Below are 7,493 nucleotides of genomic sequence, written 5' to 3'. Positions count from 1 at the left end.
CCGGGGCGCGGGTCTCCGCGGGAGCGCGGGGCGCGGTTGGGGGCCTGGAGGCCGGGGGTGGAAGGGTGGCGCTCAGCGTAGCCCATTTCTCAACTGGAGGATGGCAACCCTCCCCTCCCCTCAAAGCTTAAGGACATTGAGTTGGCGCGGGCGAAGCGGTGGAGAAACAGGCACCCTCACGCATTGCCGGTGCATCTCCAAAACGGTATGAACCCGGTGGAGGCGAGTTCGGCAAGAATTGTTTAACTTGCGTGTGCAGTTACTCTTTGATCCAGAAATCCCACTTCTAAGAGTGTATTACGAGGATGAGAAGTCATGCATGTACCCACACCCATTCTCAGCCGCATGATTTGTAATAGCCAAGGACTGACTGGACGTAATCTGAGAGCCTTTGGGAGTGGAGCCTCCTGGGAGAAAGCTGGAGGCCCGAAAATACAGAAGTTAGAAACAGTTAACGATTTGTTAGGGCGGTTGAATTTACCGCCTCTTCCCTAATCAGCTGTGTCTTCAATGGCTCGTATGTGGGGAAGGTGATGGAGAAGACCTAAAGACATATATATCGGACACACAAATTAATTAGGTAAATTAAGATGGTTTAGTCATTTATTTCATGAAAAACTATTAAGTGCCTACTCATCTAAGAACAATGAAAATAGTGGTGAAGAAAATTCCTGCTGAGAGAACAAATTAGTATTTAGTATGATAAGTAATGTATTTTGAGGGGAATTAAAGGCGAGAGTGGTGGTAGTAGGGATGGAGCCTTTATATTCATTAGGATCATCAAGGAAGAGCTTTCTTGATACGTGTCACTTGAGCCAGACCTAAATGACAAGAGAGATTAATTCATGTGGATTCGGGGATGAGAATATTCAAAGGCTCTGGGTTAGGAGGGCACTCGAGATTTTGGAGAAACAGCAAGGAAGCTAGTGTGGATGGAGCACAGTGACAGGAAGACAGGTGGTATGTGAGATCAAAGAGGAAATTGTGGCCAGACCATGTGTGGCCTTTCTAACTATGGTCGGCACTTTACTGTGAGATAGGAAGCAGCCACTGCAAGGTTCTGAACGGTCCTAGTACTCTATGGAAAGTCAGGTGGAGCAATGGAGTGACGTTCACAGGAGAGGAAGAGAGGGTAGGCAATATTTCTTTGCAAAGTCATGAAAAGGCGCAGCCATTCAGAGACTTGGAAAAGCATTCCAAGAGAAGGAAGAGCAAGAAAAGGGCTTGAGGTAGGAACATAGAAGGTTGTAAAGAAGGCCGCTGTGTCTAGCATATAGCAAAAAAGTAGGGCATTGGTAATGGGTGGGGACAGAGAGGTAGGCAGAGACCACATCAAGCAGGGGTCAGCCTTGAGGACTTTGAGTTTTATTCTGATTGCAACAGAGAGCCATGGGAAGGATTTTAGGAAGTAAGTACATGATTGGACTTTCGCTGTATGCCATCGTGCTGGTTGGTGATTGGAAATGGATTGAATGGGGCAAGACAACGGGCAGTGAGAGCTCACTCAGTGGGTTGTGGCAATAGTCCAGGTGAAAATAATGGATGGGGATGATGGGAAGAGTTTGGATTCAAGGTATGGTTTCAAAGCTGAATCACCAGTGCTGGCCGATGGGCTGCCACAGGAGTGGAGTCGTGGCAGAAGGGATTAGGAATTGAGTGTAAGCCGGTGTGACTGGAGTCCTGAGAACTCTGGTATGAGGCAAGGCTAGACAAAGAAAGGTCAGCAGGGACAAACCATGTAGGACCATGCGGACAATGTTGAAGTTTGTTTTCTCATCTTAAAAGCAATGAGATTGGGATAAAGAATACTTTAACCTGGCAGGATTTATGTTTTAGGAAAATCACTTTGGCTATAGTTTGGGAAATTGACCAGATGAAGAGAAGAATAGCTAGGTTGGCTGAGAGATTACAATGGTTTGGACTAGATTGGTGGCAGTGGAAATGGAAAGAAATGGATGGACCTGACAAAATATTTATAAGGTAGTTGATAAGAGGCTGTGATGACTGGATATGGACAGAGTGAGGGAGAGGGAGGAGCCAAGGATGACCACTAGAATGCAGGCTTGGATAATGATGGATATCATTGCCGTTCAGTGAGATGAGGCACTCTGGTGGGGCCGGCGGGGGGTGGGGGCTGTTTGGGAGAGGGGAAGATAGTTTTATTTTGAACAAGTTGAATTTGATGAACTTTTGAGACATGCGAGTAGAGACCTTATCTAGAGAGACAGACGTGTAAGGGTCTGATACTCAGAGCGTGGTTTAGAATTAGAGATACACAGTTTGGGTAATCTATCCACAAGTGGCCATTGATGAGATAAGGTGGCTTAGAAGTGAATAGGATGAGAAAATGACCTTATGCCAAGCCTTAAGGAATGTCACCATCAAAGTAGAGGAAGCTGAGCCTGCAGAGGAGACAGAGGGAGAGCTCTGATGGGGTAGGAGGCAAACCAGGAGACGGTGGTATTGAGGAACTCACAACAGTGGTAGTGCCCAGCATGTCTGGGGCATGCGCTTCCGCTGGAGTGCAGAAGTGGCAGCAAGAGAGTTTGGGATGTGGGAGACACAAGGGCTGAATGAATGAAACAAGTGGTGAAGACCAAAATATAATGGGATGGTGGTGGGAGAAATTTCCCCTGGTAACTTCTTTGTGGAGGGACCAGTGAAACAGTCTTCCTGGAGTATCTCTCAGGAGCATAGGTAGTAGCTAGACAACATGGATTCTGGGACCATAGAGGAACTCAGTTAAAGTTTAAATCGAGTTGGATTTTATTTATTTATTAAAAAACATTTTAATGTTTTTTATTTATTTTTTGAGAGACAGAGAGAGACAGTGTGAGCAGGGGAGGGTCAGGGAGAGAGGGAGACACAGAATCCAAAGCAGGCTCCAGGCTCTGAGCTGTCAGCACAGAGCCTGACGAGGGGCTCGAACCCACAAACCGTGAGATCATGACCTGAGCCAAAGCTGGACTCTTAATCAACTGAGCCGCCCAGGCGCCCCTCGAGTTGGATTTTAACCATCTCTTACTACCTTACTCTTTTGGCATGCCCACCAAGTCCAGCATGTATTTTGACCTGTTTCCTCCTAGCCAAAGAGCATTCACCTTCAAACAAGGGACCTGGGTTGACCTGAATTAAGACCTCTGTTTCTTTGGGGATGGGGTGTGGGGAGGGAATTTTTTCTTTTGGATTAGCATTTCATAAAGTTTTGGCTGTTCATTTTATTTGGATTGCCCTTATTTGTAGGGAACATTTTCCCTTAATTGTAGGGAACATTTGCACCCACATTTAGATGTCATCTGCAATAGAGTGTGTTTTCTAAAGATGGCCATGACTGTATCTCTCTTACCCAACAAGAAGTGGAGTCCCTTTCTCTCACTCTCCCTTAAATGTGGGTGGGCTCTGTGACTACTTTGACCACTAGAATACAGCAGAAATGATGATGGACTTAGCACTTATTGGCTGGCAGCATCTCTTCCTGCCTCTTTCAGCCCTCAACACTCATGAAGCAGGCTACTCCATCAGAGAGAGAGGCCACATGGAGGAGCACTGAGGCATCACACATGAGGTGAAGATACCGTCTTGGACACCCAGCTCCATCAAACCTTCAGAAGATTCCAGCTCCAGTTCTTATCTAAATGCAGCTACCCCAGAGAGCAGAACCACCCAGATGAATCAACCCACAGATTCCTGAGAGATCCTGATAAATAGCTGTGTTAAGCCTCTAAGTCCTTGTTTATACTCAAGACCTCCTGGGTACCTCGGTGTCTCGTGTTTGTGTCCTAGTAAAGCTTCTGTGCTTTGACTTTTAAAATATAAACTGATAACAAACAATAACTGTCTGTGGTTTCTATTTTAATCGTAAAATGTATATATAGTTAGTATACTATTATTAATTATATGTTTTGTATATAGTATATGTATTTTCTCTTAACAAAATGTTCCCTCTACCTGACCTCTGATCCTCTAGTTGTCCTTTGGCCACTGTGTTGGATACTCCTTTCCTGCTCCACACCCTAATGATAGGTAGTGGGTGGAGCACCTAAAAGGCTGGATGGAAGAATAGCAGCAGGAGGAGGAGAAGGGTAGGGAAGAAAAGAGAGCCCACGAATGCTTGGGAGAAGATTTTTGGTGGGGAGGTGAGAACAAAGCAACGAGAAAGATGCTTTGGGGACATTGTTGGCTATGAGAGAGGCAGAGAGTGAGAAGGAAGAGAGGAAAGGAGTTTTAAGAAATGTGGACTTGATTTAAAATGAAACTTGTCTGATGGTTTCTTTGCATTGACACTGCACAGAGGCTATGCCCATGGGAGCTCAGTGGTAGGATACTTAATAAGCATTAACATCTTTGAAATAATGAGATACATATGCATACACTATATCTTCCCAGTGTATGTATCTGTAAAGCAGTGATCCTTGCTACCCAATATCACTGAGTAAAAGTATAAAACAGATGGAGATAGTTTGATTTGCAAGGAATGATATCTATTCAAACTGGCTGAAGCCAAAATAAGCTCTTGGGAGGTAAGTTCTGGTAGCTCATTGAACTCAGACAGGAAGTGTAGCTGGGCTGCTTAAGAACTAAAGGTCGACCAGGAAGTCTTTATTTTTTCTTAAATTTTTTTTATTGTGACAGCATATACATGACATAAATTTGTCATCTTAATCATTTTCAAGTGTACAGTTCAGTGACGTTAAGTACATGAATAATGTTGTTCAACCACCGCCTCCATCCATTTCCATAGCTCTGTTCATCTTGTAAAACTGAAACTCTATATCCATGAACACTAACTCTCCCATTCTTCCCCCCCTCCAGCTGCAGGAAACCCATCATTCTGCATTATGCCTGTTCTTTAGTATTCCATGTAAGTGGAATCATACAGTATTGGTCTTTTTGAAACTGGCTTGTTTTACTTAGCATCATATCCTTAAGTTTCATTCAGGTTATAGCTTAAGTCTGATTTCCCTTGCTTTTTAAAGCTGAATGATATTCTATTACATGTATAGATACATACCTATACATATGTATGTATGTATATATACATATACATTTTTGCTTGTTCATTCTTTTACTGATGGACCCTTGGGTGGCTTCCATGTTTTAGCTACTGTGAATAATGCAGATATCTCTTCAAGTCCCTGCTTTCAGTTTTTTTGGGTATATACCTGAAGTGGAATTGCTGTGTCATATGGTAATTCTATTTTTAATATTTTGAGGAACTGCCATACTATTTTTCACAGTGGCTGTATCACTTTACATTCCCATCAACAGTGCATAAAGTTCTGACTTTTCTACATCCTCACCAAAACTTATTTTCTGTTTTTGTTTTCTTTTTTGATAATAACAACCCTAATGGGTATCTTACCATGGTTTTGATTTTCACTTCTCTAATGATTACTGATGTCAAACATCATTTCATGTGCTTATTGGGTATTTGGATATCTTCTTTGGAGAAATGTCTATTAAGTCCTTTGCCCATTTTTTAATTGGTTTGTTTGTGTGTTGTTGTCCTCTGTATATTCTGGGCATTAATTCCTTATAAGATATATGATTTGTAAGCATTTTCTTCCATTCTATGAACTGTCTTTTTACTCGGTGGACATTAACTTTTGCTACACAAAATTTTTAAATTTTTGTGAAGTCCAGTACATCTGTTTTCTATTTGGTTGCATATCACTGTTGTCGTGGCTAAGAAATCATTGCTAATCCTGAAGATTTTTCCCGGTGCTTTCTTCTAAAGTTTCCTAGTTTTAGGTCTTCCATTGAAGTCTTTGATGCACATTGAGTTAATTTTTTTAACAATTTAATTTAATTTTAGAGAGAGAGAGCATGCAAGTGGGTGGGAGTGGCAGAGGGAGAGAGAGAATCTTAAGCAGGCTCCATGTTCAACATGAAGCCCAAAGCAGGGCTCAGTCCCATGACTCTGGGATCATGACCTGAACTGAAGTCAAGAGTTGGATGCTCAACCAACTGAGCCACCCAGGTGCCCCTTTAGTTAAATTTTGTATATGTTGTTGGGTAAAGGTCCTTTTTTTTTTTTTTTTTTTTTTTTTTTTGTGGTTATCCAGCTTTCCCAGCACCATTTGTTGAAGACCCTGTCTTTACCATTGTATGGTTTTGGCAGCTTTGTCCACAGTCATTTGACCACATACGTGTATGTTTATTTCTGGGCTTTCTATTCTCTTCCATTGCTCTATATGTCAGTCCCTATGCTAGTATGACACTGTTTGATTACTGTAGCCTTGTAGTAAGTTTTGAAATCAGGAAGTGTGGGTCCTCCAGATTTGTTCTTGTTTTTCAAGATTGTTTTGTCTATTCAGGGTCCCTTGGGAATACATATGAATTTTAGGATGGGGTTTTCTATTTCTGCCAAAAAATGACATTGAGATTTTACTAAAGATTGTACTGAATCTATATATTGCTTTGGGTAGTATTAACATTTTAACAATATTAAGTCTTCCAGCCCATGAACGTGGGATGTGTTTCTATTCACTTATGTCTTCTTTTTCTTAATTTTAAAATGTTTTTTATTTATTTTTGAGAGACAAAGAGAGACAGCGCGAGCAGGAGATGGTCAGAGAGAGAGGGAGACACAGAATCTGAAGATAGGCTCCAGGCTCTGAGCTAGCAGTCAGCACAGAGCCCAACGTGGGGCCCAAACCCACAAACTGCAAGATCATGACCTGAGCTGAAGTCGGACACTTAACTGACTGAGCCACCCAGGCACCCCCACTTATGTCTTCTTTAATTTAATTTATTTATTTATTTTTAATTGGGTTTTTAAAAAATATAATTTATTGTCAAATTGGCTTACATACAGTGTATACATTGCACTCTTGGTTTTAGGGGTAGATTCCTGTGGTTCATCCCTTATATACAACACCCAGTGCTCATCCAAACAAGTGTCCTCCTCAATGCCTATCACCCATTTTCCCCCTCCCCGACACCCCCTATCAAACCTCAGTTTGTTCTCTATATTTAAGAGTCTCTCATGGTTTGTCTCCCTCTCTCTCTGTTTGTAACTAATTTTTCCTCTTTCTTCCCCCTGTGGTCTTCTGATAAGTTTCTCAAGTTTCACATATGAGTGAAAACATATGATATCTGTCTTTCTCTGACTGACTTATTTCACTTAGCATAATACCTTCCAGTTCCATCCATGTTGCTGCAAATGGCATGATTTCATCCTTTTCATTGCCAAGTGGTAGTCCATTTTATATATAAGCCACATCTTTATTCATTCATCCATTGATGGACATTTAGGCTCTTTCCATAATTTGGCTATTGCTATAAACATTGGTATATGGGCACCTATGAATCAGCACTCCTGTATCCTTTGGATAAATTCCTAGTAATGCTATTGCTGTGCTGTAGGGTAATTTCTTTTTAAATTTTTTGAGGAAATGCCACCCTGTTTTCCAGAGTGGCTACAGCAGTTTGCATTCCCACCAACAGTGCAAGAGGGTTCCCGTTTCTCCACATTCTCACTAGCATCTGTT

General features: G+C 42.0%; 1 long non-coding RNA gene across 1 annotated transcript; it reads left to right on the top strand.

Annotated features, from left to right (window-relative positions):
- Nucleotides 1-12: 12 nt before the first annotated feature.
- LOC115305029 lies at nt 13-3,834 on the top strand. The gene is made up of 2 exons (XR_003914731.1): nt 13-205; nt 3,489-3,834. It is a non-coding gene; the product is annotated as an uncharacterized LOC115305029 (long non-coding RNA).
- Nucleotides 3,835-7,493: the final 3,659 nt, after the last annotated feature.

This window comes from Suricata suricatta, chromosome 10 (assembly GCF_006229205.1).
Source record: "Suricata suricatta isolate VVHF042 chromosome 10, meerkat_22Aug2017_6uvM2_HiC, whole genome shotgun sequence".
In the NCBI taxonomy this organism is placed as follows: domain Eukaryota; kingdom Metazoa; phylum Chordata; class Mammalia; order Carnivora; family Herpestidae; genus Suricata; species Suricata suricatta.
Note: the sequence above shows the minus strand (reverse complement) of the source record. Positions and strands in the feature narration are given on the sequence as shown.